General features: G+C 44.3%; 1 protein-coding gene and 1 long non-coding RNA gene across 3 annotated transcripts in view; one reads left to right on the plus strand and one right to left on the minus strand.

Annotated features, from left to right (window-relative positions):
* SUMO1 (small ubiquitin like modifier 1) overlaps positions 1-23,881 on the plus strand; it is a 1,087,495-nt gene that overhangs the window by 908,959 nt on the left and 154,655 nt on the right. The window lies entirely within an intron of this gene.
* On the minus strand, positions 898-22,120 carry LOC126932221 (uncharacterized). Its single transcript, XR_007718141.1, has 3 exons — positions 21,886-22,120; positions 19,944-20,048; positions 898-1,087 (listed from the first exon to the last, which is right to left on the minus strand). It is a non-coding gene; the product is annotated as an uncharacterized LOC126932221 (long non-coding RNA).

Here is a 23,881-nt window from a genome sequence, read left to right on the forward strand (position 1 = left end):
CCAGGCGCGGTGGCTCACACCTACAATCCCAGCACTTTGGGAGGCCGAGGTGGGTGGATCACAAGGTCAGGAGTTCAAGACCAGCCTGGCCAAGATGGTGAAACGCCATGTCTACTAAAAACTAAAAAAATTAGCCGAGTGTGGTGGCAGCCGCCTGTAATCCCAGCTACTTGGGAGGCTGAGGCAGGAGAATTGCTTGAACCCAGGCAGCAGAGGTTGCAGTGAGCCAAGATCATACCACTGCACTCCAGCCTGGGTGACAGAGACTCTGTCTCAAAAAAAAAAAAAAAAAAAAAAAAAAAAAGCCAGCCAATTGAAGACACAAAACAAGGCAAATATTTGATCCTGTGTAGGCTTATATTTCTATCTTCAGGATTAGAAAAAATCATAATGAATGTGAATAATACCATGTACTGCACATTATACAAACCTTTAATACCTTTTCAATACTTTTGCCAGTTCTTAAGCATGTCTACATTTGTCTTACTTAGCAGGTAAGGCTGTTGCATAAGCATATGAAATACATTGAAGTCAGTAAACAAGACCTTTTTGGTTGGGCGCAGTGGCTCACACCTGTAATCCCAGCACTTTGGGAGGCTGAGGCGGGCAGATCACCTGAGGTGGGGAGTTTGAGACCAGCCTGACCAACGTGGAGAAACCCCCGTCTCTACTAAAAATACAAAATTAGCCAGGCGTGGTGGCGTATACCTGTAATTCCAGCTATTCAGGAGGCTGAGGCCGGAGAATCACTTGAACCCAGGAAGTATAAGTTTCGGTGAGCCAAGATCAGGCCATTGCACTTCAGCCTGGGCAACCAGAGCTAAAATCCATCTCAAAAAAAAAAAAAAAAAAAAGAAAGGAAACAAGACCTTCTTATGGCCTTGCTTTCTAGTTTTTCTGGCTTTCGGTAATATTTATCTGGCCCTTCATAGTGACCTCCAAATATCTGCACTGGGCTATCTGCTTGCAAAAATTACACAAATAATTTCAAGAGCAGGATCTGTGTAATAATGAAGCTACTGTAATACTCACTCTCACAGCCTTCACCCCGTGTAAGATAAGTACATATTCATCCTTTTGGAGGCCCCTGAAACACAGAAACACCCATGTCAAAACTTACTTTCTTCTTTCTTAATCTAGAATTTCCCTAGTTAAAACCGATTAGATATTTGGAGCTGAAATGTGATGGTTTTATTTTCCAAATACAAAACTAATCATGATTTAAAATTTGAACCTCTTCCACTTGAATGTATTCCTTTTCCCTTAAAATAAAAGCTGATTTTAAAACCCATGTTGCAGTAGGAAATCAAATCATACAACAAATTTAGGATAAAACTTTTGTCTAGGTTTGGTCTCAACCTTTTTCAAAAAAGCAAGATAACCTTCCACACCTTTTTATAGAGAAAAATACAAGTTTTAACTATAAAAATAATGATTAGGCTGGGAATGATGTTCACGCCTCTAATCCCAGCACTTTGGGAGGCCAGGCAGGTAGATCTCTTGAGCCTAGGAGTTCCAGACCAGCCTAGGTAACACGGCAAAACCCGTCTCTACAAAAAAAAAAAAAAAAAGTCAGCAGGGTGTGGTGGCATGTGCCTATGGTCCTAGCTACTTGGGAGGCTGAGGTGGGAGGATTGCTTGAGTCTTGGAGGCAGAGGTTGTAGTGAGCCCAGATCGCACCACTGCATTCCTGCCTGGGCAATGGAGTGAAACCCTGTCTCAAATAATAATAATAATGATTAAAAAGAGGGCTAATCATTAGCCTCCTTTTAGGCATTTTAGGACATGTCTCTATTTAATCCAGCATGCCAGATACTGTGTATCTGGCATTTTTGGCATTCTTTTCCTTCAGAACTATGATTACGTTTTACTTACTGACTCATCCTCCTAGGGGGATTTTTTCTCATTATATAGTTATCAATCTAACCAGTTTTTTCAGTGTATATCTGTCAGAGACATTGGAACCAGAGCAACTCCATCCTAAATAGGGGCTGGGTGGCCAGGTGCAGTGGCTCACACCTGTAATCCCAGCACTTTGGGAGGCCGAGGCAGGCGGATCACGAGGTCAGGAGATCGAGACCAGCCTGACCAACATGGTGAAACTCTGTCTCTACTAAAAATACAAAAATTAGCCAGGTGTGGTGGCCTGTGCCTGTAATCCCAGCTACTCAGGAGGCTGAGGCAGGAGAATCACTAGAACCCGAGAGGCGGAGGTTGCAGTGAGCCAAGATCGCCCCACTGCATGCCAGCCTGGGCGACAGTGCAAAACTCCCTCTGGGGAAAAAAAAAAAAGCGGCCGGGGAAGCTGGGTAAAATGACGATGAGACCTGCTGGGCTGCATTCCCAGACGGTTAAGGCATTCTAAGTCACAGGATGAGATGAGATAGAAGGTTAGCACAAGATACAGGTCATAAAGACCTTGCTGATAAAACAGATTGCAGTAAAGAAGCCAGCTAAAACCCAACAAAACCAAAGTGGTGACAAGAGTGACCTCTGGTCGTCCTCACTGCTATATTCCCACCAGGGCCAGGACAGTTTACAACTGCCACCATAATGTCAGGAAGTTACCCTATATGGTCTAAAAAGGGGAGACATGAATAGTCTACCCCTTGTTTAGCATATAATCAAGAAATAGGGCCATTGAGGTAGCTCATGCCTGGAATTCCAGCACTTTGGGAGGTCAGGGTAGGTGGATCACCTGAGGTGAACAGTTCGAGACCAGCCTGGCCAACATGGTGAAACCCCATCTCTACGGAAAATACAAAAATTAGCCGGGTGTGGTTGCGGGTGCCTGTAATCTCAGCTACTCAGGAGGTTGAAGGAGAATCGCTTGGACCAGGGAGGCGGAGGCTGCAATGAGCCGAGATCATGCCACTGCACTGTAGCCTGGGCAACAGAGCGAGACTCCATCTCAAAAAAAATCTATAAAAGGCCGGTCGTGGTGATTCATGCCTGTAATCCCTGCACTTTGGGAGGCCGAGGCAGGTGGATCACGACGTCAGGAGATCAAGACCATCCTGGCTAAGACGGTGAAACCCCGTCGCTACTAAAAATACAAAGAATTAGACAGGTGTAGTGGTGGGCGCCTATAGTCCCAGCTACTCGGGAGGCTGAGGCAGGAGAATGGTGTGAACCCAGGAGGCGGAGCTTGCAGTGAGCAGAGATCGCGCCACTGCACTCCAGCCTGGGTGACAGAGCGAGACTCCGTCTCAAAAAAAAAAAAAAAAATCTATAAAAATGGACAACCAGCAACCTTTGGGGCTGCTCTGTCTATGGAGTAGCCATTCTTTATTCCTCTACGTTCTTAATAAACTTGCTTTCACTTTACGGATTCGCCCTGAATTCTTTCTTGCCGGAGATCCAAGAACCCTCTCTGGGGGTCTGGATCGGAACCCCTTTCCTATAACATTTCTGCTACCATCCAGAAACAGACTCCACACATTTACCCTTCATAAAGTGCAGAATAAAAAATGGAACTATCAGAACTGTGAGGGTTTTTTTCTCCTTTCAAATATTACAGAATAATCTTTCCATATGCCAAAAATAAATGTCTTTAAGAAAATGCACCTAACACAAACTATTACGAGAATGGTTTCACAGCTAAGGATTACTCATATGCATTCTGTTTGCCAAATCTTTATGTAGAACATCTGTAAGACATCTTATTTTTTGTCAGGGAGAAGGGAATTTTTTTCTACATCTTAAAAGTTTCGAGTCCACTGAAATAAACTGACAATAGATTAATAGGAGAAAAGGCAAACAGATTTATTAACATGCAAATGTGCACAGCAGCCATACAAAATATGAAACTCAAAGAAGGGCCAGATGGCTGAAGCTTTATAAGGGAGAGGGAGAAGGGAGACGGGAAAAATGTAGGCAATTTTGAGAGGCAGTAAATGATTTTCGAGAGAGCTGACTGGACCCAAAGAATAGGCAATCATTTGTAAATGATTCTATTTGAAAAGTGAATGGGACCTGAAGAACACACAATGGCTTGTGACAAAGCCTGTCTAGATGAGGTGACTTTCCTCAGTCTTTCTGCTCTATGAGTTTCATCCTCTCTGTTTTGAAATTTCAGTGATCAAAGGCAACTATACTCCTTCTGGAGGAGCTTCAGATAAGGGAGCTTCAGAACAGGAGACATAAAGTTCTTGGTTCTAAGGCTGCTTCTAAGGCCTTTTAATTTCCTTTAGTTCAAAATGCTCAGCATGCCAAAGCACCATACTTTGGGGTATTGTTTTCTGAGCCCCAACATTTGCCATTATCTTGTCTTCTTGCATCCTCCTGTAAGGATTTTTTTTTTTTTTCCTAACCATCAACTTTGGTCACAGAAAAATGAGGACGTAGAGGAAAATCTGGTGGGGTGATTAAGCTAAGTAACAATTTTCTTTTCTTTTTTTTTTTTTGGAGACTGAGTCTCACTCTGTCGCCCAGGCTGGATGGAGTGCAGTGGTGTGATCTCGCCTCATTGCCAGCTCTGCCTCCTGGGTTCATGCCATTCTCCTGCCTCAGCCTCCCGAGTAGCTGGACTACAGGTGCCCACCACGCCCAGCTAATTTTTTTGTATTTTTAGTAGAGACGGAGTTTCACCATCTTAACCAGGATGGTCTCGATCTCCTAACCTCCTGATTTGCCCGCCTTGGCCTCCCGAAGTGCTGGGATTACAGGCATGAGCCACCACACCCGGTCGGGCTAAGTAACAATTTTCTAGTTAAGGGGTTAAAGAACAGCATCATGCTTCCAGTTGTCAATTACCTTGCCTATCTCAGTATAACTAAGGACAATCCTACAGAAAGCAGCCCAATTCCTTAGCTTTATGAACAAAGGTCTTCACACTTTTTCCAACCTTATCCCCCCCTTTTACCTCTTATAGTCTAGACACACTGAACCTCTTAGAGTTCTCAGAATGTATCAGGCTCTTTCCCAAAGTTTATCTTCTTTCTAATTAAAGAAAAAAAGAGAGTGATTCTATCATTTCCTACTGACTATTCCCTCCGCCTTCAGCGCCTTTCCCTGCCCCTTCTCCAGGCTAAAGCCAGCATCAATTGTCATCTCCCAACTGGAGAACGTTAACCATTCTCCAATTCCCCAGTCACCATTACTTGCCTTGTCCTCTATGTTCCTAAAGAGATTTGTTCACACTCTGGAGTAGTATAACATTCCTCTCCTATGGTTTTGGTTTGGGGAGGAAAAGAATTATGGATGACTTTAAATATTATTTTCTTCTTTATTCTTTTTTATATGTTTTAATGTCCTAGAATTTATTTTTAGAAACAGGGTTTCACCTGGCCAGGCACAGTGGCTCACACCTGTAATCCCAGTACTTTGGGAGGCCAAGGCCGGCAGATCACCTGAGGTCAGGAGTTCGAAACCAGCCTGGCCAACATGGTGAAACCCCGTCTCTACTTAAAATGTAAAAAGAATTAGCTGGGTGTGGTGGTATGCACCTGTAATCCCAGCTACTCGGGAGGCTGAAGCAGGAGAATCGCTTGAACCCAGGAGGTGGAAGTTGCAGTGAGCCAAGATCATGCCATTGCACTCCAGCCTGGGGGACAAGAGCGAGACTTCTTCTCCAAAAAAAAAAAAAAAAAAAAAAAAAGAAGAAGAAGAAGAAAAAAGAAAAAGAAATAGGGTCTCACTTTGTCATCCAGGCTGGAGTACAGTGGCATGATCACGGGAACTTGAACTCCTGCACTCAAGAGATCTTTCCGCCTTGGCCTCCTACAGTGTTGTTTTGTTTTGCTTTGTTTTCTGAGACAGAGTCTTGCTCTCCCGCCCAGGCTGGAGTGCAGGGGTGCGATCTCGGCTCACTGCAACCTCCACCTCCCAGGTTCAAGCAATTCTCCTGCCTCAGCCTCCCATGTAGCTGGGATTACATGTGCCTGACACTGTGCCCGGCTAATTTTTGCATTTTTAGTAGAGACAGGGTTTCTCTATCTCGGCCAGACCGGTCTCAAACTCCTGACCTCGTGATCCACCCACTTGGGCCTCCCAAAGTGCTGGGATTACAGGTGTGAGTCACCGAGCCGGCCTGCTTTTCTTTTTAGACAGAGTTTCTCTCTTGTTGCCCAGGCTGGAGTGCAATGGCACGATCTTGGCTCACTGCAATCTCCACCTCCCGAGTTTGAGTGATTCTCTTGCCTCAGCCTTCTGAGTAGCTGGGATTACAGGCGCCCGCCACCATGTCCGGCTAATTTATTTTTAGTAGAGACGGGGTTTTGCCCTGTTGGTCAGGCTGGTCTTGAACTCCTGACCTCAGGTGATCACCCACCTCAATCTCCCAAAGTGCTGGGATTACAGGCATGAGCCACTGCACCTGGCCTCAGAACAAAAATTATACTCAAGGTAAGGAAAAAAAAAAAAAATTGTGTAAACTCTCTGTTCATTATAAAAATACAAATTACTTCACAGATGACACTTTATTATCAGCACTAAATCTTAATATTTATTGAAGCCTCCAGGATATGTTAATATTCTATTTAGCACTCTGGTTTATCATAGATTAGGTTTGCAATGACTTTTTTCAAAAAATCATATTGTATCATTCTAGTAAGCCTCCTTGGGCCCTTGGTGGAATAGAGAGGGTTTAAATAAGCCATTCCAGGAACCAGAATTTTGATTGTCCCTAGTAGATTCCACAAGATTAACATATTTAGCTGGAATGGGAATGCTTCCTTAGAGCAAGACTTTATGAAGACAGCAAAAATGACTAACCAAGTGTCTAAAATCTGCAGTATAAAAGAGCTCTGGGTTGGGCATGGTGGCTCACGCCTGTAATCCTAGCACTTTGGGAGGCCGAGGCGGGTGGATCACCTGAGGTTAGGAGTTTGAGACCAGCCTGGCCCACATGGTGAAACCCCATGTTTACTAAAATTACAAAAATTAGCCGGGCGTGGTGACAGGCTCCTGTAATCCCAGATACTCGGGAGGCTGAGGCAGGAGAATCACTTGAACCCAGGAGGCAGAGGTTGCAGTGAGCCGAGATCATGCCATAGCACTCCAGCCTGGGCTACAGAGCAAGACTGTCTCAAAAAAAAAAAAAAAGAAAAAAGGCCAGGCGCAGTGGCTCACGCCTGTAATCCCAGCACTTTGAGAGGCTAAGGCAGGCAGATCATGAGGTCTGGAGATCGAGACCATCCTGGCTAACATACAGAAACCCTGTCTCTACTAAAAATACAAAAAATTAGCCGGGCGTGGTGGCAGGCGCCAGTAGTCCCAGCTACATGGGAGGCTGAAGCAGGAGAATGGCATGAACCCGGGAGGCAGAGCTTGCAGTGAGCTGAGATCGGGCCACTGCACTCTAGCCTGGGTGACAGAGCGAGACTTCATCTCAAAGGAAAAAAAAAAAAAGCTCTCATTTGCAGTCCACACAAACATGTCTATATGCAACATAAACAATATGCAGAAGGCTATGATATTTTGATATTTATTTTCATTTTTCTCTTCATTACAAAACAGTGAGCTGGATGTGGTGGTGCATGCCTGTAAGTTCCAGCTACTCAGGAGGCTGAGGCAGGAGGATGGCTTGAGCACAGGAGTTCTGGGCTATAGTGTGTGCTGTGCTGCTCAGGTGTCAGCATAAGTTCTACATCAATATGGTGACCACCTAGGAGTGGGGACCACCAGGTTACCTAAGGAGGGGTGAACTGGCCCAGGTCAGAAATGGAGCAGGTCAAAAACTCCCTGCTAGGCCGGGCGTGGTGGCTCACGCCTGTAATCCCAGCACTTTGGGAGGCCAAAGTGGGCAGATCATGAGATCAAGAGATCGAGACCATCCTGGCCAACATGGTGAAACCCTGTCTCTACTAAAAATTTATAAATTAGCTGGGCGTGGTGGCAGGTGCCTTAAATCCCAGTTACTGGGGAGGCTGAGACAGGAGAATCACTTGAACCAGGAGGCGGAGGTTGCAGTGAGCCAAGATCACGCCACTGCACTCCAGCCTGGGTGACAGAGCAAGACTCTGTCTCAAAAAAAACAAAAAACAAAAAACAACCCTGCTGATCAGTAGTGGTATTATGTCTGTGAATAGCCACTGCACTCCAGCCTGGGCAACATAGTGAGACCCTGTCTCTAAAAATAAAAAAGAAAAAGAAAAAGGAAAAAGAAAAAGAACTGTGAAAGCCCTTAGCCATACATGCCTAAGTTGTGTTTTCTATTTTAATTTCTCTTCTTGTATAGACCAGTGATTATTTTCTTTCATGTGTCCTGTTCTCTTGCACCATGCAGGTCTGGCTAGGATGCAAGGTGACTTCTGAGGTCAGTTCCTTTATTACTATTTGCAAAAACAGTGATACTTTATCAACCTGTAATTTCCAAATGATTACTTCAAATAAAGATTTTATGAACTGCATTGCTGAAGAGGCTTGGGCAGTGCTCTACAAAAGTTCCCAGTTTTACTTAGTACTGGGAAATTGCCTTCGTTCTGTTTGTTCTGTTCTGCAAGCTCTGCTCTAAGGCCAGCACCTCTTACTCAGCTGTCTTCATGTTTGATGTGATCAGTGTTTTCTGTACTGTGGTGACTGGTGAGAGATTAAATTTGTATACTTTGACTTTTTCCACCTTGCACAAAAACTCCATTGTATTATATCTGTAATGTTAGTTAAAACCTTCTTGTTCGTATCCCCACAGGGGTTTTGCTGTTAAGCCATTTTAATCTACTGTGAGGCCTACAACAGTATTTACAGCATTGTGTTGCAAAACATCTCCTTAGGAAGAGAGATGGTGAATTCCTTAAGGTCTCCAACTGTCGCCCAAATATTTAGTCTAAGTTGGACATATATTAGGTCCTCAATAAATGCAGTGCTTATTTGAATAAACAATGATCTAATATAAAACATACTTTCTAAGGAGCAGAGAAGCATCAGGAGAAATTATCAAATGAGTTGAATATATTAATAGAATTTTCTGAACTAAAAGTGAAAATCCAAGTTAAAAATGGACAAATGGGGCCAGGCACAGTGACTCATCCTTGTAATCCCAGCACTTTGGGAAGCTGAGGTGGGAGGATCGCTTCAGCCCAGGAGTTCCAGGCTGCAGTGAGCTATGATCACACCACTGTACTCTAACCTGGGCAACAAGGTAAGACCTGGTTTCTAAAAAATAAAGATAAAATGGACAAAATATCTGAATAGACATTTCTCTAAAGAAGGATATACAAATGGCCAATAAACACATTTAAAAAAGATGCTTAACATCTTTAGCCATTAGGAAAATCAAGACTATAATGAGATACCACTTTACACTCATTAAGATGGCTAAACTAAGGCTGGGCGTGGTTGCTCACGCCTGTAATCCCAGGACTTTGGGAGGCCAAGGCAGCAGGATCACCTGGGGTCTGGAGTTTGAGACCAACCTGACCAACATGGTGAAACCTCGTCTCTACTAAAAAATACAAAATTAGCCATTGAGATTTTAGAACTTGGACTGGCTTCCTTGCTTCTCAACTTGCAGGCGGCCTATCATAGGACTTCACCTTGTGATCGTTGTGAGTCAACGCTCCCTAATAAACTCCCCTTCATATATACATCTGTCCTATTAGTTCTGTCCCTCTAGAGAACCCTAATACAACCTCATCTTTAAAACAATTTTCTTGACCAGGCGCAGTGGCTCATGCCCATAATCCCAGCACTTTGGGAGGCTGAGGCAGGCGGATCACCTGAGGTTGGGAGTTCAAGACCAGCCTGACCAACATGGAGAAACTCTGTCTCTACTAAAAATACAAAATTAGCCAGGCATGGTGGCACATGCCTGTATGCTACTCGGGAGGCTGAGGCAGGAGAATCGCTTGAAACTGCGTGGTGGAGAATGCAGTGAGCCGAGATCGCGCCATTGCACTCCAGCCTGGGCAAAATTCCATCTCAAAAAACAAAACAAAACCAAAAAAAAACCTTTCAGGGGTGCATTAGGCAAGAGACAGAGAGCTATGATAAGAGGAGATTTTCCTATGATAATAGTGTACCTGCACTCTTGCTGAGACAAAATCCATTTGGTAATGGGCTTGTTTTAATTTTTCTCAAGAACTGCCAGCCAGTAATGCTATTTCACTCAATCCTATGCAACAGTTACAGCAATCAAGATGACGAAACGGATAACCAATGGTAAAGAACCCATTAGAGTGCCAAAGCTGGTCTCTATATCACAAAGGATTTCAATGCTAGGGCTAGAGAAAGAAAAATTAATGAGGCTGGGCTAGAAAACAAATGACAAGACAGCAGTGAGTAAAGTGTTACTAGGATATACTTAGAAATCTGTTGATGTCTGCAACCATATATTTTTTTAATGTCCTTACAAGAATGAATTTATTTTTAATTAAAAAATTTTCTTTTGGAGACAGGGTCTTGCAACTAAGTTGCTCAGGCTGACCTCAAACTCCTGGGCTCCTAAGGGAGCCTCCTGCCTCAGCCTTCGCAGTAGCTGGGACTACAAGTGCCTGCCTATCCTGGCTGCAAGCATATTTGCAAATAACATCACAGCAGGAACAGGAAGGTGCTTGCCTTTCAGAAGTTTCAGAGGATGGATTTTTACAACTTATTTTAACAATTAGTAAAAAGGCATTTATTTAACTTTCACGGATTACAAATCACTGTCACATCTTTCTACACTGGAGCCTCCTGAGAGGGGGCTAAAGCAGGTATTAGTTGTCTCATCATCACTATCATAAAAAATGACGTTTATTGAATTCTTTTTTCTTTTCCTTCGTTCTTCTTTTTTTTTTTTTGTAGAGATGGGGTCTTGATACATTGCTCTTGCCCTGGCTGGTCTTGAACTCCTGGGTTCAAGAGATACTCCTGCGCTGGCCTCCTAAAGTGCTGAGATTACAGGCGTGAGTCGTTGTGCCCAGCCTGAATTCTTATATCCCAGGCAAAAAAGAATGTTTTGACCCTACCATGTTAATCCAATGAATGTTTTGACTGTCAGAGGAAAAACTCAAATTTCACAGAAATAACAGCTATAAAAGAAGGTTCACAATAGCAGTAGTTAAAATGGACAGAGTTTGATGAGGATAAAAACCTAATGTCTAAAATAGCGCAGCATAAAGGTGCATGCCTATAGTCTCTGCTACTTTTGGAGGCTGAAGCAGGAGGCTCCCTTGAGGCCAGGGGTTCGAGGCTGTCCTGCACTATGATGGTGCCTGTGACACCCATCTCTAAATTACAAAAAAAAGACCTAATGACTGAAATGAATCTTATCTTTAAATACACATGGAAAAAATTTATCCTGAGCATAATTTTGGTAAAATAAAAACGAGAACAGAGACTGGGCGCGGTGGCTCTCGCCTGTAGTCCCAGCACTTTGGGAGGCAAGGAAGGTGTATCATGAGGTCAGGAGTTTGAGACCAGCCTGGCCAACATGGTGAAACCCCATCTCTACTAAAAATACAAAAATTAGCTGGGCATGGTGCATGCCTGTAGTCCCAACTACTCAGGAGGCTGAGGTGGGAGAAATGCACGAACCTGGGAGGCGGAGGTTGGAGTGAGCTGAGGTCAGGCCACTGCACTCCAGACAGAGTGAAACTCTGTCTCAAAAAAAAAAAAAAAAAAAAAAAAAAAAAGGAAGAAAAAAAATGAGAATAGAAAAAAAATTGGAAATAGTTTCACTGTACTGCAGAGAAATTTGATCAAGAATTAAACTGGTTATAACAATAGTTTACATGGGTATATTCATAAATACAGGGTTCAAAATGGCAGGTCAAAATCACATATGTGATTCAAGTTCAGAGTGCAAAAAATGAGGTGAAAATAGCAAGATCAAAATGGCATTATTGACTTGATGTTTAGAATCCTGCCTAACTTCTTACCTCCTATGTAATGTTAAATAAGTCTCACTATTGGGCTCTCTCTTTATCTGTAAAATGAGAAATATAATGGCTGAAACTACCTCACCATGTTGCGGATTGAATGAGATAATATATATAAAGTGGTTAGCATAGTGTGTGGCACCAGTGAAAGACATTTAAACCCTGTCTGTTCCAAAAATGTATCATACTCTTATAGTGTGCCAGGACAGGATCTTTAAAAATAGGTCTCCTAGTCACTAAACCACATTACTTATCTGTAAGTACATTTCTTATAATTAAAGAAATATTCAGAGCAAATCTCAGGTGAAGCTACTGCAGAGCTACTCTGATTATTTCTTTATTTTGTAATATATTTTAATTTAGAAAACATTGTCCTGGCGGGGCATGGTGGCTCATGCCTGTAATCCCAACACTTTGGGAGGCCAGGGCAGGAGAATCATTTGAACTCAAGAGCTCCAGACCTTTGTGGGCAACATGGTGAAACCCCATCTCTACAGGAAAATACAAAAATGAGCCAGGTGTGGCAGCCTGTGCCTATAGTCCCAGCTATTCAGGAGGCTGAGGCAGGAGGATGACTTGAGCGTGGGCAGTCGAGGCTGCAGTGAGTCCTGTTCATGCTGCTGTGCTCCAGCTTGGGTGAGAGAGCAAGACGGTGTCTCAAAAAAACGGGGAAAAAAAAAAAAGAAAGAAAAAAGGAAAGAAAATGTTGTCCCAATCAACTATTTGGGTATAGAGTAAATTAAAAATGCTAAAGACTGCTTAGAAAATCCAAAAAATAAAAATACTATCCTTGTGCGTGTGGTTTGTTTTTTTTTTTTTTTGAGACGGAGTCTTGCTCTGTCCCCCAGGGTGGAGTGCAGTGGCGCAATCTCGGCTCACTGCAACCTCTGCCACCTGGGTTCATGCCGTTCTCCTGCCTCAGCCTCCCAAGTAGCTGGGACTATAGGCGCTCGCCACTACGCCCGGTTTTTTGTATTCTTTAGTAGAGACGGGGTTTTACCGTGTTAGCCAGGATGGTCTCGATCTCCTGACCTCGTAATCCGCCTGCCTCGACCTCCTAAAGTGCTGGGATTACAGGCGTGAGCCACCGCGCCCGGCCTGTCCTTGTGTTTTAAAAATATTTGACATGTAGGCCAGGCACAGTGGCTCACGCCTGTAATCCCAGCACTTTGGGAGGCCGAGACGGGCGGTTCACGAGGTCAGGAAATCGAGACCATCCTGGCTAATACGGTGAAGCCCCGTCTCTACTAAAAATACAAAAAAATTAGCCAGGCGCAGCGGCCGGTGCCTGCAGTCCCAGCTACTCAGGAGGCTGAGGCAGGAGAATGGCGTGAAACCGGGAGGCAGAGCTTGCAGTGAGCCGAGATCGCGCCACCACACTCCAGCCTGGGCGACTGAGCAAGACTCTGTCTCAAAAAAAAAAAAAAAAAAAATTTGACATGTGGCTGGGCACAGAGGCTCACACCTGTAATTCCATCACTGTGGGAGGCCAAGGTGGGTGGATCACCTCAAGTCAGGCGTCTGAGACCAACCTGGCCAACATGGTGAAATCCCTCCTCTACTAAAAATACAAAAATTAGCAGGGCATGGTGGCACACCCCAGTTACTCTGGAGGAGGCTGCAGTGAGCCAAGATCATGCCATTGCACTCCAGCCTGGGCGACAGAGCAAGACTCCGTGTCACAAAAAAAAAAAAAAAAAAAAAAAAAAAATGACATGTAAATAGCTATTTTTGTTTGGTTTATTGACCCAACGTTGCTTTATTACTTCTCAAAGAAAAAAAAAGCGGCCAATGAAGCAATAACAGTCTTAGTTTCAAAAATAATGGAGTACAGAATACCAGGAAACCATTTAGCCTGTCGGTTCTCTCACGTGAAAATAGGTATAATAAAATACACACACTTCACAGAGTTATTATGAGGACTAATTATTGCCCTTAAACTCTTTGAAATTCCCATGTGAAAGACATTTAACCTTATCTTTTCTAGGAGCAGATAGGTAAGGCATATATATATATGGGAAGACAACATTCATCCAAAAGTTAAAATAGGCTCTTGCTTGTGTAACTTGAATTTCTACTTGGCAAGAATGTAATTTAGCAGAGGGAATGCTATTATATAATTTTTTAAATACATGTTTCAAAAGCATATAATATTCATTAATCTTTTTCATGATTTCATCCTCACATAGTATCTATATAGCAACAACAGTTACACAAAGTGCTCAATTCAGTATTCACACATATATAGCATATCAAATACTTTCGTATGGTCATGCTATTATTATTATTATTATTTTTTTTTTTTTTTGAGACGGAGTTTCGCTCTTGTTGCCCAGGCTGGAGTGCAATGGTGCGATCTTGGCTTACCGCAACCTCTGCCTCCCGGGTTCAAGCAATTCTGTCTCAGCCCTACGCCTGGCTAATTTTGTGTGCGTGTGTGTTTTTTAGTAGAGATGGGATTTCTCCATGTTGGTCAGGCTGGTCTCGAACTCCCGACCTCAGGTTACCGCCCGCCTCGGCCTCGCAAAGTGCTGGGATTACAGGTGTAAGCCACCGTCCCTGGCCCATGCTATTATTTTTAAAACCTTTCTTGTTTTTTAGTATAACCAAAAACTATGTAATTGTTGTTGTTGTTGTTGTTTTTTTTTTTTTTTTTTTTGAGACAGAGTCTCGCTCTGTAGCCCAGGCTGGAGTGCAGTGGCCGGATCTCAGCTCACTGCAAGCTCTGCCTCCCGGGTTCACACCTTTTTTGTTTTTAGATAGAGTCTCGCTTTGTTGCCCAGACTGTAGTGCAGTAGCTCGATCTTGGCTCACTGCAACCTCTGCCTCCCAGGTTCAAGTGATTCTCGTGCCTCAGCCTCTCCAGTAGGTGGGACTACAGGACATGCCACTACACCCGGCTAATTTTTATTTTATTTATTTATTTATTTGAGACGGAGTCTTGCTGTGTCGCCCAGGCTGGAGGGCAGTCTCGTGATCTTCGCTCACTGCAAGCTCCGCCTCCTGGGTTCACGCCATTCTCCTGCCTCAGCCTCCCCAGCAGCTGGGACTACAGGCGCCCGCCACCATGCCTGGCTAATTCTTTGTATTTTTAGTAGAGACAGGGTTTCACCATGTTAGCCAGGATGGTCTCGATCTCCTGACCTCGTGATCCACCCGCCTTGGCCTCCCAAAGTGCTGGGATTACAGGTGTGAGCCACCACGCCCAGCCTAATTTTTACATTTTTAGTAGAGAAGGGGTTTCACCATGTTGGCCAGGTGGGTCTCGAACTCCTGACCTCAAGTGATCCACCCACTTCAGCCTCCCAAAGCGCAGCAATTACAGGGGTGAGCCACTGTGCCCAGTCATGCTGTTCTGATAGTGAATTATTACAAGATCTGATGGCTGAAAGTGGCTGTTTCTCCTGCCAGCTTGTGAAGAAGGTGTCTTGCTTCCCCTTGTGCCATGATTGTTTCCTGAGGCCTCCCCAGGCAGGCAGAACTGTGAGTCAATTAAACCTCTCTTGTTTATAAATTACCTAGTCTCAGATAGTATATTTATAGCAGTGTGAAAACGGACTAATGCAAGTATATAAGAAAGTGAAACCCCCCATAATCCCATACCACAGAAACGTGATTGCTAATAGTTTGGTATCTATTCTTCCAATATTTTCCCTTTCACTAATGTGTATATAAGCAATAAATGTTATATAACCTATATATAATAAAACTAATGTATAAATATACATACGTATATGCTATCCCAAAAGTGTGTACTGATTTATACAATTACATATATTTATTTATTTAAATAATTATTACATATAGATATGTGGTTCTATAATGCACACTATTCTGGAGGGCCGAGAGTGAGGCAACAGGAGAGAGACTAGGATGTACTATTTAAGGAGGCACTCACTCACAGGGACTGACTCTGCACTTGTACCACCCTGATTGTGAGTGTCACCTTAAGCACTGTACCGTAGGCCAAGGCCTTGCCACACCTTAGTCCCAGTCCTGCCAGCAACTGGCTTTTTATTTTTCCCACTCAAATCTTGAAAATCTTTCCATGTAGATCTATCTCTTCAGTGGCATTATAATCTTCCACTTTATGACTAGATCATAACTTACTGATCCAATCATTTTTGAAGGACATTTATTTCCAGTTTTCTGATGAACATCCTTGTGTATATATCTGTGCTTTTACTAGAATTTTGGTATGCCAAATTTCTTTCTTTTTTTTTTTTTAAGACAGAGTCTTGCTATGTCACCAGGCTGCAGTGCAGTGACCTGATCTCAGCTCACTGCAACCTCCACCTCCCGGTTCAAGTGATTCTCCTGCCTCATCCTCCCGAGTAGCTGGGACTACAGGCATGCACCACCATGCCCAGCTAATTTTTGTATTTTTAGTAGAGACGGGGTTTCACCATGTTGGTCAGGATGGTCTTGATCTCTTGACCACATGATCCACCTGCCTCGGCCTCCCAAAGTGTTGGGATTGCAGGTGTGAGCCACTGCGCCCAGCCCGTACTTTCTTTTTATAACAGAAGTCACTTTGTCCTTAAAAATATTTCCACTAATTTACATTACCATCAAAAGTGTCTTTTTCTTAACTCTCTGACCAATACTGAGTATTATAAAATGTTTAAAGCTTCGGCAGTTAGTAGGTAAAAATAATTGTTTATTTTGGTTTTATTTTATTTTTATTTATTTTTTTTTGAGACAGAGTCTCGCTCTGTCGCCCAGGCTGGAATGCACTGGTGCAATCTCAGCTCACTGCAGCCTCCACCTCCTGGGTTCAGGCAATTCTCCTGCCTCAGTCTCCCGAGTAACTGGGATTATAGGCATGCACCGCCACACCTGGCAAATTTTTGTATTTTTTTGTAGAGACGAAGTTTCACCATGTTGGCCAGGCTGGTCTCGAACTCCTGACCTCAGGTGATCCACCCACCTCAGCCTCCAAACGTGCCGGCATTACAGGTGTGAGCCACTGAACCTGGCCTGTTTTGGTTTTAATTTGCATTTTTAAAGTGATATAGGGGCATTTCTCTCTCTTAAACATTTGTAGGAGCCAGGCATGGTGGTGAGCCTGCAGTCTAGAGGATCCCTTGAGACCAGGAGTGAGAGGCTGTGTTTTTATGGAGTCCAACATATCAGTCTTTTATGGCTTCTCGGTTATGTGTTCGGAGAGCCCTTCTTCATTCAAAACAATTGTTATGACAGCTTTATTGAGATATAATTCATATTTCATAAGATTCGCCTTTTTGAAGTACACATTTCAGTGGTTTTTATATAATCTGTAATTCAACTTTCACCACTACTTAATTTTAGAACACTTCATTACTGCAAAAAGGAACCCCTTACCCATTAGCAATCACTCCCCAGTGCCCCCTCCCTCTAGCCCCTGATAATCATCAACCTACTTCTGTCTCTATGGATTTGCCTACCCTGGACATTTTATATAGATGGAATTACACAATATATGGCTGCTTGTGATTGGCTTCTCTCACTTCGCATGTTTCAAGGTTCATCCATGTTGTGGCATGTATCTATACTTAATTCTCTTTTCTTTTCTTTTTTTTTTTTTTTTTTTTTTTGAGACTGAGTCTCACTCTGTGAGTCTCACTCCAAGCTGGAGTGCAGTGGCACAATCTCGGTTCACTGCAACCTCCACCTCCCGGGTTCAAGTGATTCTCCTGCCTCAGCCTCCCACGTATCTGGGATTACAGTCGCCTGCCACCACGCCCAGCTAATTTTTGTATTTTTAGTAGAGACGAGGTTTCACTATGTTGGCCAGGCTGGTCTTGAACTCCTGACCTTGTGATCCACCCACCTCGGCCTCCCAAAGTGCTGGGATTACAGGCGTGAGCCACCGTGCCCAGCCACTTAGTTCTTTTTTATGATTGAATAATATTGTTTATCCACCTGTTCATTGATGGACAATTTTTTTTTCCAGCTTTTTAGCTATTACAAATACTGTTGCTATAAACATTTGTATATTAGTTTTTATTTGAACACCTGTTTTTAGTTCTTTAGGGCGTATACCTAGAAGCAGTATTGTTGGCTCATTTGGTAATTCTGTTTGACATTTTAAGGAACTTCCTGTTTTCCGAAGGAGCCGTACCATTTTACAATTTCACCAGCAATATATAACAGTTCCAATTTTTCCACATCCTTCTCAATACTTCTTATTGTCTATCACTTTTATTTTAGCCACCCTAGTGGGTAAGAATGGGGATCTCACTGTGGCTTTGATTTACATGTCCCTAATGGTTAATGATGTTAAGGATCATTTCATGTGCTTATTGGCCATTTGTGTATCTTCTTTGGAGAAATGTTATTTCTTTATTGGTTGCGCGTGGTGGCTCACACCTGTAATCCCAGCACTTTGGGAGGCCAAGGCAGGCAGATAACTTGAGGTCAGGTGTTCAAGACCAGCCTGGCCAACATGGGGAAACCTCATCTCTACTAAAATGCAAAAATTAACCGGGCGTGGTGGTGCATGCCTGTAGTCCCAGCTACTTGGGAGGCTGAGGCAGGAGAATCACTTGAACCCCAGAGGTAGAGGTTGCAGCAGTGAGCCAAGATCGTGCCACTTCACTCCAGCCTGGGTGACACAGCGAGACTTCATTTCAAACAAACAAACATATAACTTAACACTGTTGTCATTAAATAATTAACTGTGATTAGATTATAACGAACTCAACAGGCACTCAAATACTTGTTTAATAAAAAAAGAATGAATTGAAGGAAAATAAAGCAGAGAGACTTTTTTTGGCAGCTGCTTACCAAAAAAACCTAAGTGAGAACCGATAAAGGTCTGAGCTAAGGCTGAAAGGATGGATTCTCAGATATTTGGGGAGTAGAATCTACTCCTCTTGCATTATTAAAACTTTTAGGTCGGCCGGGCGCGGTGGCTCAAGTCTGTAATCCCAGCACTTTGGGAGGCCGAGGCGGGCGGATCACAAGGTCAGGAGATCGAGACCACAGTGAAACCCCGTCTCTACTAAAAATACAAAAAATTAGCCGGGCATGGTGGCGGCGCCTGTAGTCCCAGCTACTCAGGAGGCTGAGGCAGGAGAATGGCGGGAACCCGGGAGGCGGAGCTTGCAGTGAGCCGAGATCGCGCCACTGCACTCCAGCCTGGGCAACAGCGTGAGACTCCGTCTCAAAAAAAAAAAAAAAAAAAAAAAAAAACTTTTAGGTCAACTTTGTCCAATTCACAATGCCCTCAAGACCAAAGCAGCTCCCTCATTCACAGTGATAAATTTTTATGTTCCAGGTATTGTTCTAAGTACTTTGCATGTATAACTCATTTAATACTCACAGCAACTTTTCAATCCATGCTGTTGGCCAGAACTAAATCACATGGGGTTTCTATGGCCAAAGAAGGGGAGAGTAGATATTTGGACTACCAGACTCAACTACAGGCTAGCAGCCTTGTGTTTCCTGTGTGTCTTAGTCTTTGCTCTTACTTTGGAAATTAAGCTCGGCCGGGTGCGGTGGCTCAAGCCTGTAATCCCAGCACTTTGGGAGGCTGAGACGGGCGGATCACGAGGTCAGGAGATCGAGACCATCCTGGCTGACACGGCGAAACCCCGTCTCTACTAAAAAATACAAAAAACTAGCCGGGCAAGGTGGCGGGCACCTGTAGTCCCAGCTACTTGGGAGGCTGAGGCAGGAGAATGGTGTAAACCCAGGAGGCGGAGCTCACAGTGAGCTGAGATCCGGCCACTGCACTCCAGCCTGGGCGACAGAGCGAGACTCCGTCTCACAAAAAAAAAAAAAAAGAAAGAAAGAAATTAAGCTCAAAGTTAGCTGGAAAGCAATTTCAGGGAAAAAGGGCCAAACGTATTGTATAGGCGGCTGACTAAACATCAGGTAAAGTCAATGAGCCTGGTGTGTGTGTATAAGCAAGCATGTGATGAGGAGAGTAATATATACTTGGTTTTCTAGTTACCATTGTTGCTCAACAAACTATCCCAAATCTTTGTGTCTTAAAATAATAATCCATGTATTTTGCTCACAAATCTGTAATTGGAGGAGGGCTCAGTAGGGATGGCTTAACTATGCTCTAGGATATCTAGAGACTCAACTAGGAAGACTTCAGGGCTGAGGGTGACTTGGCAGCTGGGACTGGAATTGTCTGAAGGCTTGTTTACTCACATGTGTGATGGTCGATGCTGCCCCTCAGACTGGACCTTAGTTTGTGCTGTCATGTGGCTTTTCCGTGGAGTTGCTTGGATTTCCTCTCATCATAATAGCTAAGTTCTGAAAGTGAGCATGCTGAGAGACCAAGTTGGAAGCTGCATGACATTTTCATAATCTAGCCTTGCAACACATGTAGAGTCATGATGCAGTCACAAAGACCCTCCAAGTTCAAGGAAAGGAGACAAAGACCACCACTCAATGAGCAGTTTCAAAAAACTGGGGAATATGTTTTAAAATCACCAAAACTTAGTGTATGCATATACACAGCAGCCTCAAAGCCCTTTTTTGGCCCTCTATTAATGGTTCAGTACAGAAAAATGGTCTCCAGAGTGTGGTAGCCACTATGAAGTCTGGATTCTTAGGTGTCCTAGCCAGACTAGCTGTACCAGCATGGCATTGAACTTTCCCAACTAACTGTAAAAGTTGCTTCAACTGAGCCTTCACAAAAACTCAGTTGCGGTAACACAGATAAATGATTAAGTATATGGGCCCTGAAGTTAGATCACCTGAATTAAAGTCTCAGTTCTGTCATTTTCTAGTTTTGTGACCTTGAAAAAGTCAGTTAGCCTGTTTTTAAGTTTTGGGTTTTTGTTTTTGTTGTTTTGGAGACACGTTCTTGCCCTGTTGTCTCAGCTGGAGTGCAGTGGCATGATCATCACTCACTGCCGTCTCAACCTCCCAGACTCAAGCATCCCAAGTAGCTGGGACTCCAGGTGTGTGACACCATGTCTGGCTAATTTTTAATTTTTTTTTTTTTTTTGGTAGAAAGAACGTCTTACTACATTGCCTAGGCCAGTCTCAAACTCTTGGGCTCAAGCGGTCCTCCCATCTCAGCCTCTGAACCACCATGCCCTGCTGCTTTAAGTTCTTTATATGAAAAGTAGAGAGAATGGAGGCCGGGCGCGGTGGTTCATGCCTGTAATCCCAGCACTTTGGGAGGTCAAGGCGGGCGAATCACGAGGTCAGGAAATCGAGACCATCCTGGCTAAGGGTGAAACCCCGTCTCTACTAAACATACAAAAAAATTAGCCGGGTGTGGTGGCAGGCGCCTGTAGTCCCAGCTACTCGGGAGGCTGAGGCAGGAGAATGGCATCAACCCGGGAGGCAGAGCTTGCAGTGAGCCTAGATCGCGCCACTGCGCTCCAGCCTGCGCGACAGAACAAGATGCCATCTCAAACAAAAAAAAAAAAAAAAAAGAAAAAAAGAAAAAAAGAAAAAAGTAAAGATAATGGGTCGGGCGCAGTGGCTCATGCCTGTAATCTCAGCTCTTTGGGAGGCTGAGGTGGGCGGATCACAAGGTCAGGAGTTTTGAGACCAGCCTGACCAACATGGTGAAATCCCATCTCTACTAAAAATACAAAATTGGCCAGGCGTGGTGGCAGGCACCTGTAATCTCAGCTACTTAGGAGGCTGAGGCAGAGAATCACTTGAACCCTGGAAGCGGAGGTTGCAGTGAGCTGAGATCACGCCATTGTGAGAGGTGACAGCATGCTGGCAGCCCTCGCTCGCTCTGGGCGCCTCCTCAACCCCGTCGCCCACTCTGGCCGCGCTTGAGGAGCCCTTCAGCCTCCCGCTGCACTGTGGGAGCCTCTCTCCGGGCTGGCCGAGGCTGAAGCCAGCTCCCTCTGCTTGCGGTGAGGTGTGGAGGGAAAGGTGCAGGCGGAAACCGAGGCTGCGCAAGGCGCCGGGGGCCAGCGTGAGTTCCGGGTGGGCGCGGGCTGGCGGGCCCGCACTCAGAGCAGCCGGGGGACGCTGCGCTGCGGGCCCCAGTCAGTAAGGGGCTTAGCACCAGGGCCAGCAGCTGCGGAGGGTGCGCCGCGTCCCACAGGAGTGCCGGCCCTCCCGCGCAGCCTGCCGCTGCCCGAGGGCCCCCCCACCCCCGCGCCGCCACCCCTACCTGTGGGTTCCCGCGAGGCCTGACCCTCCTCCAAGGGCGCCGGCCGCAGCTCCCTGGTGCCCGCTCCCATCCACCGCTCAAGGACTGAGAAGTGCAGGCCCACAGGTGGCGGGCCGCTCCATCTGCGGCCCTGCGTGGGAGCCACTAGGTGAAGCAAGCTGCGCTCCTTAGTGGGGACTTGGAGAACCTTTATGTCTAGCTAAGGGATTGTGAATACACCAATCAACACTCTGTGTCTAGCTCAAGGCTTGTAAACACACCAATCAGCACCCTGTGTCTAGTTCAAGGTTCGTAAATACACCTCTCAGTACTCTGTATCTAGCTAATCTAGCCGGGACTTGGAGAACTTTTCTGTCTAGCACTCTGTGTCTAGCTAAAGGATTGTAAATGCACCAATCAGTACTCTGTGTCTAACTCAGGGATTGTAAATGCACCACTCAGCACTCTGTCAAAAATGGACCAATCAACTCTCTGTAAAATGGACCAATCAGCTCTCTGTAAGATAGACCAATCAGCTCTCTGTAAAATGGACCAATCAGCAGGATGTGGGTGGAGTCAAATAAGGGAATAAAAGCAGGCTGCCTGCGTTTCATTTAACAATGGGCTTTGATTTCTGTTTGTGGCATGAAGTGCTTGTTGTTGCGGTTTTTGTACTATAGTTTGTTGCTGCTCGGTGTTTGTGTTCGTGCCACATTTGTGGGCTGTAACACTCACTTTGAGGGTCTGTAATTTCATTTCTGAGGCCAGCGAAACCATGAACCCACTGGGAGGAACGAGCACCTCCAGAGACGCTGCTTTAAGACTTGTAAAACTCACCGCGAAGGTCTGCAGCCTTACTCGTAAAGACAGTGTAGACCGTGAACCCACTACAAAGAAGAAACTCAACATGTCTATCAGAAGGAGCAAACTCCAGACACACCATCTTTAAGAACTGTAACAGTCATCGTGAGGGTATGTGGTTTCATTCTTGAAGTCAGTGAGACCAAGAACCCACCAATCCTGGACACAATTGCCCTGCAATCTGGGCAACAAGAGTGAGACTGCATCTCAAAGAAACGGAAAAAAAAAAAAAAAAGCTGGGTGTGATGGTGGGCGCCTATATCCCAGCTACTCAGGTGCCTGAGGCACAAGAATCGTTCGAACCCGGGAGATGGAAGTTGCGGTAAGCTGAAATTGTGCCTTTGCGCTTCAGCTTGGGCAACAGAGTGAGACTATCTCAAACAAAACAAAACAAAAAACTAAGGCGAGCTCAGGGAGGACAAACCTCCCGTGGAGCAGAATAGCAAAAGCCCGTTTGATCTTGATTTTCAGTATGAATACGTACGGTCTGTGAAAGCAGTGTCTCACAAAAAAAAAGATAAATATTGTCTTCCTCATGGGCTTATGATAAAGGTTAAATTAATACATGTAAAACGTTTAGAAGAATGTCTGGCATGTAGAATTACTGAATAGATGTTAGTCATTATCATCAAGGCTTCTCACTTGGAGTGTATAGAGGAACTTTTGAGTGCTCTAAAAATATTTTAAATACGTTGAATAGATACGTTAAATATCCATCATCATTATTTTAAAATAGTCTGGCCTGGACTGGAAGGGAACACACCAATAAATATTAATGAGAGTTATCGTGAAGTATTTGTTCATGGGTTATTTTAAATTTTATACTTTTAAATTTTCTGTACTTTCCAAATGTTTGGTAATCTCCAATCTTCAGTAGTCAGAAGTTTTAAATATTTTAAGGACAGAAAAAAGAAATCTCAGATATTGAGACACTTTATTTAAAAAGACTACATCAGAGAAAATGAATCAAATATCATCATACTTCTCCACGTTAACACCAAGTGCCAAAATATGGCGAAGTAACATCTGCGAAGTTTGAGGGAAAATCATTGTGACCTAAGAATCCTATATCCAGTTAAGCTGTACTTCTCATGCAGTCCCATAGAAAGTACTGTCACACCTTCATGCATTCAAGGACTCATAGTACACATGTACA

Source organism: Macaca thibetana, chromosome 12, assembly GCF_024542745.1.
Source record: "Macaca thibetana thibetana isolate TM-01 chromosome 12, ASM2454274v1, whole genome shotgun sequence".
NCBI lineage: Eukaryota > Metazoa > Chordata > Mammalia > Primates > Cercopithecidae > Macaca > Macaca thibetana.